This window comes from Pelophylax lessonae (assembly GCF_965119305.1).
Source record: "Pelophylax lessonae genome assembly, chromosome: 6".
Taxonomy (NCBI): domain Eukaryota; kingdom Metazoa; phylum Chordata; class Amphibia; order Anura; family Ranidae; genus Pelophylax; species Pelophylax lessonae.
Genome location: NC_138773.1, coordinates 276,427,399 through 276,440,531, shown reverse-complemented (window position 1 = coordinate 276,440,531; position 13,133 = coordinate 276,427,399). Strand labels below are relative to the sequence as shown.

Here is a 13,133-nt window from a genome sequence, read left to right as displayed (position 1 = left end):
CCCCCCCCCCCCAAGGCAGTCAGCTGCTGCAGGAAGAAAATCAAGGGGAACGTTTCCTCTATATGCTGCCCCTTACACCCTCCTATCTAGGTGTACAGGGGAGTCGCATGAGCCCTCTGAAGCATAGGGCTGGGTTGTATTTGCCTGAAGGTCTCTCCCTGGCCTTCCCCAAACTGTTTCTACAAGGCTGGAAGATCACAAGGTTTTTTGGGTTTTTTTTGGCATTTGGCATTGGAAATCCTTTATCATATTAGGACAACTGCAACAGTTCCCACAACCAACAGATCCAAAACTACCAAAGCCCTTAAGAGAAAGGGGGTCTCAAACCCCCAAACTGGTTGCCTATGTGTATGTGTTATGTCGTACACTAATAAAGTGATCATTGTTCTTTAACTACCCGGAATTTCACAGACTTCTTATTCAAGCATTATGCACTTCCACAATCTTTAATGGTCTAAAAATGCCTTGTGAATTGTAACAGTACCCTTTGATGGAAACACCTGAACCTCACTATTTTGGAGATGTGCCCATATAGTTTCGGCAATGTGATGGCCATACAGTGTAATTGCTAATACCCTATAAGTGCAAATTCCTGGGTACACAGCAGACAAGCTCATCAGCCTTGACAGCCTTAAAGATTCATCAGCCTTGACTGCTTGTTAAAGTCCAAATATGTCTAGTGCATGTACATTCCAGTCTGATCCCATCAAGGGGTTGTCTAATGTCCACTGGGAACCATCTGTTAAGTTTTATAGTTTATTATTTAAATGATATCTGAACCCAAGAATACAAATGTAATATACTGCAGCGTACCATTCCTGTAGATGTAGTGGATGCATTTGTTTTTTGTTTTTTCAGGGTAAACACAAGTAGCAGGTTTTCCAAGCATTGGGCCTGAGATGGGTCTGGCATTGTTACCGGTTACCTCTCCAGGCCATGTGAGCTGCGACCCTGGGTGTGAGAACAGAGACATTGACAACTCCGGCATCTTTGTTTTGTTGTTTTATTGTATTTAAAGGGGATGGGAGAAGGGAATGAGTGGGATACTCCTTTAGGCTCAACTAAGTACAACTTGGGACTTTATCAGGAAAAATGTCTGTTAACCCTGCCTTGACGCCAGCCAACGCTAGCCAACGCTCACTGACGCTTAGAACACACTGTAACTTGACAGATGTGCTGGATCCTCGACTTTAAGTCCAGAAGAACCAGGACTGTAGAATATTGAACTGCTGACACTGCTGTACTGCAAAGTCACTGACTACTCCCCCCAGCCTTGCACTGACTTGAGGTAGCTTGTTGTGAAATCCTGTATGGCTGCAACTCTTAACTGACACACTTGCTCTTCAGGGCCCAAACTGCAGGTGCCCCCTTTGACCTTTAACTCTTCAGGGTCCACTGACTATGTACCCCCTCTGTCACTTTAGGTTCCTCAACCTAGGTACCCCCTTTTACAGCTAGCTGATGACTGGATCCTAGAACCTTCTCCGGAGTGGTCCCATCTAACACTTCAGGCAGACCCCCAGGGGCAATCCTCCATACTCACGACCTGTGTAGGCTTTCCTGGGACTGGACCCCTCTCGCTCTCCGCTGTTTCTCGGCACACCGGATCCCCCTCAGCTCAACTCTGCACTCTCTGGATTCTCAGGCGACACCCCGAGACATCTGCTTCCTCAGACAGGAGGAGAGACAGCCATTCTCTCCCTCCTGGGACACTGCTCCTGCCAAAGACGCTGTGTCACGCACTTCCCCCAAACTTATACCCACTCCCAGAATCTCTTGCGGCATAATCTGCCTTCTGGGGTAGTTACAAGCCTGAATGTGTCTCCCCTCCCAGCAGGCACACCTGGAAGCCATGACACCCTGACAAAAGAAGAAAACATGGCCCTGCAGTTGGGCAGACGATACATTTGCCTAGCACGCACCTGTAGGGTGCTACACCCATTTTTAGCACAATGGTTTACTGTAGGGATTGGGGTGCCTGTTACAAGGCTGACCGGAGTAGTGACAGTGGCAGTGATTTTAAAAAGCAAAACGACTGCTGGGTGTAGGATCCCCAAGCTTGCACATCATGAAGGGGGGGGGGGCTAGTTTGGCATCTTTGCCCTGGGCGCTGGTTGACCTTGTCCCGGCACTGGTTCTAATGACTCAGCGGCAGCCTCCCAGTTACAACTGGACCCCTTTGAGAGAGAAAATAGCAACTAATTGTTGGCCCTAGATACTTCAGTAGCAGCCTCCTAATGACAATAGCTCCTCTATTGTCCCCTGTTGGTGGCTCTAGTCTCTGCAGTAGCTGCCTCCCAATAGGGCCTTTTTTTCACGCCCCCAACGAGCAATCATGAGATACTTTAAAGTGGATATTAAATCCTTTGGCTTTTTCCCCCTCTGTTTTCCCCTGGTGATCTGGCCAGTTAACACACCACCTGTATTATACAAACACCACTCTGGATGAAGGAGCACAGGGGGCAGATCTAGACAGCAGCATTGTTACATAGTTACATAGTAGGTGAGGTTGAATAAAGACAATAGTCCATCCAGTTCAACCTGTGTAGGTGTGTGTGGCTGTAATCATCTCACATACCCCTGAATGTTCTGATCCTTGAGATGTAAGTCTAAGAGTCTTTTGAAAGCCACCATACTACCCGCAGAAACCACCTCTTGTGGTAGAGAATTCCACAATCTTGTAGCCCTAACAGTAAAGAACCCCCCACGTTGCCTGAGGTTAAAACGCTTCTCCTCTAATCGCATTGTATGCCCTCGAGTCCTCATGCAATCCCTTCGAATGAACAGCTTTTTTTCTAAGCTGGGATCCCCATTAAGATATTTATAAATTGCTATCATGTCCCCCCTCAGACGTCTCTTCTCCAGGGAGAATAAATCGAGCGATTGTAGACGCTCTTCATAGTCAAGGTCCTCCAATCCCCTAATTAGTTTTGTTGCCCTTCTCTGGACTCTCTCCAGCTCCAACACATCCCTCCTGAGGACTGGCGACCAGAACTGGACAGAATACTCCAGATGCGGTCGGACCAGAGTTTTATAAAGTGGAAGGATTATAGTCTTATCTCTGGAATACATCCCTTTCTTTATGCATGTTAATATTCTGCTGGCTTTGGCAGCTGCCGCTTGACATTGCATGCTGTTGCCTAATCTATCATCAACCAAGACTCCCAGATCCTTCTCCATTTTTGATTCCCCCAAGGGTTCCCCTCCTAACGTGTATTGTGTTTTTATGTTTTTAGTCCCCAAGTGCAAAACCTTACACTTCTCCACATTAAACCTCATTTGCCATGTCATTGCCCACTCTGTAATTTTGTCCAGGTCATTCTGTAGGATATCTGCTTAATGCTGTGCAGTTATTGCTCTGGCCAATTTTGTGTCATCTGCAAAAACTGATAATGAACTACTGATCCTGACCTCAATGTTGTTTATGCATTGTTAGCATTTGCAGCAAACAGTTTTCTTTTGGGATAAAGGTTTTACATAGATAGATAAAAGCTGATCATTTGAAGCACCCCTGTCAGTGATAAATTGTCTGTCTAATCCCTGTAATGCAACAGAGATTTTATATTGAAAAACAACAGTCTTACTGGATGGATTACCAGATGAAAATAGAAGAACTAAAGATTAAAAAAGAAAATAAATGCAATAATCACATCTAAGAATTGGTAAGCTGCAATATAATAAATGTTTACTTTTGGGCTTAATACTGTTGTAAAGAGTGGGGTGATGATGTCTTCATGTGATGTCCATCCATCAAAGCTCTCCTGGACATTTTTCCACAAAGCAGACTCCTTTGAAAGTTTACTTTCTAAATAACCACCTTCCTGACTCAACAGACCCTTACACAGGTCATTTCAGGTTCTTGGGCCTTGGCCCTGGTCTCCTCTTCTGGCAAAAGGGAGGCAAGGACCTCTCTATACTCGCATTCTCCCCAGGCAGCAGGCCTGAAAGGCAAAGACTGCTTGGAACTACATCCTCTCCAGGCAAACCCTGGTACATACCTCCCAACTTTTGAACTTCAGAATGAGGGACACTCAAGTGAGGTAGTGACCTGCAGAGAGCTACATGCGTCATGGAAAAAAATGGATGTGCCCAAACGTTTAACAGTGGGCAGGGCTTTAGGGGCAAGGGTAAACAAAACTGGGGATTCCTTGTACCTATAACATATGCTTTAGTTGCAGTTCCACAAACAAGAGTTTCAGGAACAAAAACCTCAGCACAATCATTTAAAAAAGAAGAAAAACCTTCCATTACAAATGGTTTTGCACAAACCGTGGAAGAGTGCATTACACATGGTGTGGAAGGGATCAGGAATGTGCTATGTACAGAGTGCAGTGTTCAGAATCAGAAGTGTGTTTCTTACAGAGTGCAGGATTCAAGAGTGCGTTTCGTATAGAGTTCAGGATTCAGGATTGCAGTCTAAAATGGTACACAAATTATTATGTACAGATTCATTTCCGCAAACAATAAAAAATCATTAATTTAGGGCAGATAATGTCATCTCCAAAATACCTCAATCCTACTGAGTGTATACCATATATATATATATATAACAAGTGCTAAATAAAACCATGCATGTGATTAAAGTGACATTAAAATACAAATATAATAAAATGATGAGTCCACATCAGTGCAATTTATGATCAACTGTGGCAATCTTCCCCATCACCGATCTCCTTATCTGTTCAATGCCTACACTCTTCCTTCTCATAATGGCACTTTTCCACTGCAAGTACCGGCTAGTACCGGCTCGGCTCTACTCGGCCCTGCTTGGCCCGGTTTGCTTTTCCACTGTGGTACCGCATGGTATAGTGTCGGAACGGTTCGGTACGATACGGTATAGGTTTGCTTTTCCACTAAAGTAGTACTAAAGTTAAGTGGGTGGGATAACAACGGGGTGGGTGTGATTCTCTGACCAATCAGTGGCTAGTAGTGACTGCATGCAAAGGATTGTGGGATATGGTACCAGTTTGGTACCTGTTGGAACCACAATCGAGTAGGTACTGTTTTTTCAGAGCCGTACCGTACCGTACCGTTCGGTTCCATGCAGTGGAAAAGCAAACCTATACCGTACCGTACCGAACCGTTCCGACCCTATACCATGCGGTACCGCAGTGGAAAAGCACAAAAGCGTGCCGAGCCGGTACGGTTCTATGCAGTGGAAAAGCGCCATTAGTGAGGTACGAATAATAAACAAATCCCTGTAACACCACAAACAGTGCTCCCCGTTCAGTTGAACTCTCACCTTCAATAATGCGACCTTGCAATTAAACTTGGTCAAAATACCCTTTTTAGCCTCTCCTAGGCAAGGAGATAGGTATCCAATAGCCCCCAATGATTGCTTCTTGTCTCATCACTCCTCTCCTCTCAATGGTATCCCGGTATTACATATGAAGAAAAACTCAATAGTGCTTATTCCCCCAATAGCATCTCTTTATTAAAAACAAAACACTGGGTACTTACACATTTCTGGTGCTTCCAGCGCACCAGTCTACATGTGCATAAAACTCCTCTCTGATGGTCTTGTTCGCCTACACAAGCCAATAGCTCACACTCCAGACTGCTGTCTCGGCCGAGTTGCCGGGTGCCATCACTGTCTTTGCCCCTCCCCTACGCGTGTCGACACAGGGTCACGTGTCTTCATCACAATTCCCCAGAGTACAGAATTCAGGAGTGCTTTTCCTACAGAGTGCAAGGTTCAGGAATATGTTAGGTACAGAGTGCAAGGTTCGGGAATGTGCTATATATGGAGTGCAGGATTCAGGAGGCGTTTTGTACAGAGTGCAAGGTTCAGGAATTTGCTACATACAGAGTGCAGGTTTCAGGAGGTGTTTCAAACATAGTGCAGGATTCAGGTGTGCGTTTCGTTCAGAGTGCAAGGTTCAGGAGTGTGCTACTGACAGAGTTCAAGGTTCAGGAATGCGTTATGAACAGAGTGCAGGATTTGGGAGGGCATTTCATACAGAGTGCAGGATTCAGGAGTGCATTTTGTACAGAGTGCAAGGTACAGGAGTGCACTACTAACAGAGTGCAAGGTTCAGAAATTGCAGTAGTTCCACTTGGTCCTGCTCCTTGCCACCTTCTTCCCTGGCCAGTAATGTATAAATTCTGGCTGTTTGTCTATCAACTGGTTGCTTAAAAAGGGGTTGAAGCACCTGAAATGCAAATCGGCTCTGTCCATCCCCCGACCTCACAGGTTGGATTTTAACAGCTGCACTCTCTCTCATTGCGACCATACCTCCACCAGCTTGCCCACCAATTTCTGGCTGTGCTGGATGTTCACAGTGCTGCAGGTCCTGCTCGGCTGTTAGCATATAATGGAGTAATGCAGGACAAAGCCCCTGTATACCAGGACTGGGGGGGGGGGGGGGCAAAAGTGAAGATAAGGGCCAACCCGGGACTGTTGGGAGGTTAGGACCCTTCTAGAAGGCCTCCAAATATTTATCCTCTTCTCCAGCCCACATCGCTAGCACGTACCCCTAAGTCATTCACCAGGGTGGAATAAATATTTATCACCCATGCATTCTAAGTTTTCAGTTCTCACTCTATCTGCTAGTGAACACTCTCATGTAGCAATAAATGTCCTTAGGCTTAGGGAAACCTAACAAATCCAGGTAACAAAACTCAGGCTGGTTACAACCTAGCTGCAAACATTTAGACTAGGGATACTTCAGATTAAAGCAGGGTCACTACACACATTTAAAAAGAATGATAAATAACATTTACCTACCTGATAACAGCTTACAGAAATAGTAGTCTCAGATCATGCTCTCAAAGAGATTGGCAGATTGGCAGAAATCACTACAAATCTGATGGTCTTACAGCACTTTCTCGACAGGCTGTGAAATGAACTTGTTAAATGCTACAAAAACAGATGACCACAACCTCTTCTTAGTTTTCCAAATTTGAAAAGCAGTCCAGAAGCTTAAAGCGTAACTAAATTAAAAAAAACAAAAAATTACAAATATGCTTTAAGTTATCATTGTTTTATCCTGTTTACTTAAAATTCTGTGTACATTTAGTCCCCATAAATGCCTAAAAATCATTCCCGAAATCTCCATCTGCATCAATTTCCTTTATGCCGGTTTCTAGAAACCATCTGCTCGCTCAACATCTCCCTTTGAAACCACCCATTTAGATGCTATAAAGGCGTAATGCAGCCACCTCATTGAAGGACTGGTAAGCTGCAAAATATTAAAATTTTGTTTTTGGGTTTCGATATTCTTTAATCATTTTCAAACACAGAAGTCACTGCTGTAAAAATCGGTAGAACCCCATTACACAAGCAATCATTTATATACCAGATTTTATGGGATGTTGTTGGAATAATGCACGATTAATCTCACAAGGTGAAATGAAAAAAAGTAGAAAAAAAAGTACATTCAAAAGGATGGCTGATTGATCCTGGAACAGCTAGGTTGATGGAATATAAGCATACCCCAGTACAGTTTGTTTCTTTAAAGTGGTTGTAAAAGAATTACTAATGTCTATACTTAAAAATGAAAAAAATCCCAAGAGTAATATACTCTATGCAATTAACAGCGCTTGCTCAAAAAATGTGCAAAAACATCAACCCACCCACAGAATAACAAATAAGTGCAACAATAATGTCCAGCGTGAGGAGGTAAATATAAATATACAATATAAATGCTTGTGCAACAACAAAAAAATATGTGTGACCCTTGTGACCCAGTGCACACAAAACTTAAATAAATGTCCGGTGATAATAGTCCTAACGTTAATCCTCCATATACTTCAAGAGGAACGACACAATCTTCCTGCCCTAGTGGCCAGATGCATCCCAAAAATGAATCCTATTGACAGGGACAGTGACACCCTCTGTGAATAGTGAGTGTCAAAATTCCCACTCACCATGTTTATCCTCCTAACCATATACCAAGAGGATAAAGGAAAGCTTTGGCGTCTCCGTGACAAAGATGTAATCTCCAGTTAGTCCTCCGGGTCACCTTCCTCCAAATAGTAAAGAGCTCCCAAATGGCTGCAGTAGAGAGGAGACAATAACAGAGAGCAAACTCCTCATAGTGTAAAATTGTATGGTAGCCTTTATTTAGAGCCCCTGAATAGGGCGAATCAAAAAATGTTAAAAAACTCTACGGTGCGGGCTCCCGTACTGTACAATGGGAGAAATGTAAGCCGAACCTGCCACCCTGCGTTCCACCTACAACCAAGCGCGTCGCAACGTGCGTCCCAGCTTGACACGTTTCGTCATCAACGTGACGTCTTCAGAAGATCTGAAGGTGTCACGTTGATGACGAAACATGTCATCCTGATTATATCAGTGTGAGGAAACGCGTAGAGTGGAGCTACAGCATCATCATGTCACTTCCGGTTTCTGGGTCCGTGGCGTGCATCGCGTTCCGGACTTTCTGGTTATTACAAGGCTGAATGTTTTCATAACAAATGTAAGTGCTATACAGTTTTTCCAAATAAAATTTAATTTACGGTATCATGCTATGGAGCTTGTCTTTTGACATTTGCATGTACGTTTGACACCATTGTGGAGAGTAATAAACACCAAGGAGGAATACCCTAGGGGTGGCCCTGGATATCTTTATACAGCCAGGTGGAGCTGTGGAGGCTGGATACCCACTTTGAGAGGAGAAAGGTGAGTCAGTGAGGCAACAAAAGGGGACACGTGTGGAGACACGAGGCATGGTGCATGCTTCTAAGTAACTCTCTCCTGCTGCAACATCACCAGTTCCTACCCTCAGAGGAGAACTTTCAGTACTAATATATGAAGGGTGGAATACTGTACTAATGGATGGACTGTATTTTTTTCATGTAAGGACATATGACCGCTAGCACTGGTCACTTTATACGCTATTGGTCACTTTATATTTAATAAGCTCAATTGATATTTTAGGGCACAATTGATTTTATCATGTGTTTGTATTTATAGTAATATTGATTATTTTCACTGTGCACTTGCTTTTTTACACAAAATTCCCTATATATATATATATATATATATATATATATTATATTTTCTTATAGGTATATGTTTATCTAATCAAGTATTTGTAGGTACAGTATGATATATGATAATTTCAGTCTGAGGTAGAATAGAGCACCAATACCCACTCCTCTTTGCAAATTCACTATATCTAAAGAGGAACTCCAAAAAAATTTAAAGTCAGCAGCTCCCTGGTTCCACCCCCCTCCCGCTGCCACCCCTTTCCTGGGCTCTGCCTTCCGATCGTGGAGCCCAAGAGCGATGCAACTGGGGCATCGGCTGCACAGAACAGGGAGAGAGGAGCTAACATTTTTCCTCTCTCTCTGTGACCCCGGAAACTGGGAGCGATAACAATGTTGTCACTTTTAGTTCTGCTTCTTTGGTTACCTGGCCAGTAAAGTAGCCGATCAGACCGATCTGTGTCTGATCACCTGCATTGGAGGCCAGAGGAGAGCTTTGGGGTCTAATAGACCCCAGGTCTCTCCATAAAGAGGGCCTGTCACAGCCCTTGCTGTCACAATGAATGTGGTTCATCCCTTGTGATGGCTGGGGAGGGACAAGACCTGTAAGACCATGTATGTTAATAAAAATCAGGTCCCCTGTCTTATCAGACACGGCTGTTCTGTGTGGCAGAGATGTGCAAATCTCAGGACTGGATTAACAAAAATACAAATCTCTTGGCAGGTAAAACCGCTTCCATATATGTATTTCATCTTTGTAGTTAGCTGTTTGCTAAAGGCTAAATATTCTGATTCTTACATAAGCCCAGCCCTGACTGGTTCTTTTTGAACTACAGACAGACAAATCAACAGATTATTGCAGAATTATTTTGCCAGTGAGCCCAATCTGACAGCCAACAGGCAGCTGTAAGGAGCCAGGGAATATGATGTGCTTTATCCGACAGTGCCAGAAAAGGCTCAGAAATGTTGGGTACCAGCTTTATGTTTTTGATAATTCTTTATCTGCCTATATTCTTAGATTTTAAAAGAATAAAAAGGCTACAGTACACATTTAATAAAACAGAAAACAGATCATAATTAGAATGAAATACCAATAAATATACATAACTTCCAAAATGCTACACATAAAAAACAGTTCAAATAGCTGTAAATACATCAAATGCAACAGAAATAGTGCCCACTTACCAGGCTCCTCACAATGTCTTCCAGACTTTAATTTCTGAAGTTTACCCAAACAACCTAATAAAAGCAAAATCAGTGCTTAGTGCAAGATAAACCAATACAATACATAAAGTGATAAGTTCAGGGAAAACAGTAGCACTCACTGGTACCAGAATACTTAGATACCCATTAGTTACTTTATACAAACAATGAGGTTGATTTACTAAAGTCAAATATACTGTGCCATGCAAGTGCATTTGCTCTAGATCTGAGGGAAAGCTCTGCAATGAGAGGAAGCTCTGCTGGTTTCCATCATCCAATCATGTACAAACATTCTGTTTTTTATGTTCCTTGCATGTGATTGGGTATTCTTTGCAAAGTGAAGCTTTACTTCATTTACTAATCTCTGGAGCAAGAGTGCTTGCAGTGCACAGTATATTTGCCTTTAGTAAATCAACCCTATTGTGTTGTGCTGATAAATATATGAACACATCTGTAGCATTACATCGGTAGGGGTTGCAAATGACAGGGTTCTCCACTGCTGAACAGCCTGGCACATAACAACTTCAGCTTGCATCCGAACACATTGACCAGTCCTTTCTTTTTTTTTGTTTTATTAAGGGGTAATAACTTGGATGGGCATAGAAATTATGGGATGCCCAGCTTTACAGTAACAAAACCAGGGACAAAATCCTCCCTATGTACACATCTCCTCTTTGTTCTTCTCCTTTATCTTCTACAACTCCAATTGATTCCTCCTTCTTGGATTGTACAGCTCAGATTGATTAGCTAACAGTCTCTGTTAGATCAGCAACCTTATGGGCTAGGAACTCTCAGTCTCTTTGGAAAGTATCACAATGTAGTGTGAACTGCATCCTGGTGCACCTCCACTCCCTTGTAGACACTGGTCCCAGCTCTACCACTGCAGGAAATGCTAGTAACTTCTTCACCAAGCTGACTGCCTGGAGATTCTCCTAGGGCAAGGTAGGGAAGATTTAAGCACACCGCTATCTTCCAGAGAGCCCTGCTACATGTGACAGTCTCCCCCCTTGTAACCATGCACCATCCTGTAGTACTCACACTGTCTTCTCCTTGCTCCCTCTCAGGAAAGTCTCCCTCAAACTTCTGCAGTGGTAGGATCCTTCCAGGTCAGGACCTGAGCTCCAGCCCAAGGTAGAGCCCCTCCCCAGCTGGAGGTCCCTCGAGGGCCGTCTCCTCAGCATTTCATCTCCATCTTCCACCGAACTCTCCATATTTAAAGGCTCACTGAGTCCCCTGCCAGACCCACTGCCTAGAGATTGGCTAAGTTCCCCTCAATATGCAGAGCTACCCTCCTAGCCTCTGCCCCCTAGTCTCTAGAATGTTCTCCAACTTTCTAGAATCCGGGGAAGGTACCAGAGAGCTGTCAGTATGAATCATGCTGCCCTGAACTCTAATTACCCAATTACAGACTTACTGATTAGGTATGTGTCAGGATATGGTTTACCTACTCTCACACTAGTAGCACACTAGAGGGTACTACGCATCATATACCCAGAACCAAATGTGAAAAATCAAGTCCACACAAAAGTCCCAAAACAATCCTTCTCTACTTATGCAATCCCACGTTAAAATTTCCTTCACTGGCAACACGACCACACAGATATGCTTACCACAGCCTAAGATCTTATAATGCAGGGGTTTGGTATCGCTTTGAATAATTATAGGGAATACGTGGCTTGAGATCTCTCCCAGCAGGATGGATGGTTAGCCCATAGTTGAATACTGTATGCACTAAAAAAAAATGGTCTCAAATGCGGAGGAAAGTAAGGAGAAACCACATAGTGTAGTATTCTTACCAATTAGTTTGATAAAAAGAGGTGATATACTAAAAAAGAAAATAAACAGTCACTGACACAGGAAAAAAAACACCACCTATTTAAGCCAGTGCGATGATGTCACAGCTTGACCCCACCTTTTCATGTTTCATTCCAGAGAATGTTGTCCGAGGGTTGCTGCATAAGAGCGGGGTAAACATAGAAACATAGAATGTGTCGGCAGATAAGAACCATTTGGCCCATCTAGTCTGCCCAATATATCTGAATCCTATGAATAGTCCTTGGCCCTATCTTATATGAAGGATAGCCTTATGCCTATCCCATGCATGCTTAAACTCCTTCACTGTATTTGCAGCTACCACTTCTGCAGGAAGGTTATTCCATGCATCCACTACTCTTTCAGTAAAGTAATACTTCCTCATATTACTTTTAAACCTTTGCCCCTCTAGTTTAAAACGGTGTCCTCTTGTGGTAGTATTTCTTCTTTTAAATATGCTCTCCTCCTTTACCGAGTTGATTCCCTTTATGTATTTAAAGGTTTCTATCATATCCCCTCTGTCTCTTCTTTCTTCCAAGCTATACATGTTAAGGTCCTTTAACCTTTCCTGGTAAGTTTTTTCCTGTAATCCATGTACTAGTTTAGTAGCTCTTCTCTGAACTCTCTCTAGAGTATCTATATCCTTCTGGAGATATGGCCTCCAGTACTGCGCACAATACTCCAAGTGAGGTCTCACCAGTGTTCTGTACAGCGGCATAAGCACTTCCCTCTTTCTACTGCTTATACCTCTCCCTATACATCCAAGCATTCTGCTGGCATTTCGTGCTGCTCTATTACATTGTCCTCCCACCTTTAAGTCTTCTGAAATAATTACTCCTAAATCCCTTTCCTCAGATACTGAGGTCAGGACTGTGTCAAATATTCTATATTCTGCCCTTGGGTTTTTACGCCCCAGGTGCATTATCTTGCACTTATCCACATTAAATTTCAGTTGCCAGAGTTCTGACCATTCTTCTAGTTTTCCTAAATCCTTTTCCATTTGGCATTTCCCTCCAGGAACATCAACCCTGTTACATATCTTTGTGTCATCAGCAAAAAGACAAACCTTACCATCGAGGCCTTTTGCAATATCACTTATGAAGATATTAAACAAAATTGGTCCCAGTACAGATCCCTGAGGTACCCCACTGGTAACATGACCTTGTTCTGAATGTTCTCCATTGACT

General features: G+C 43.3%; 1 protein-coding gene across 1 annotated transcript in view; it reads left to right on the top strand.

The window, feature by feature from the left end:
- Nucleotides 1–13,133, top strand: part of KCNJ3 (potassium inwardly rectifying channel subfamily J member 3) — a 359,501-nt gene that overhangs the window by 16,889 nt on the left and 329,479 nt on the right. The window lies entirely within an intron of this gene.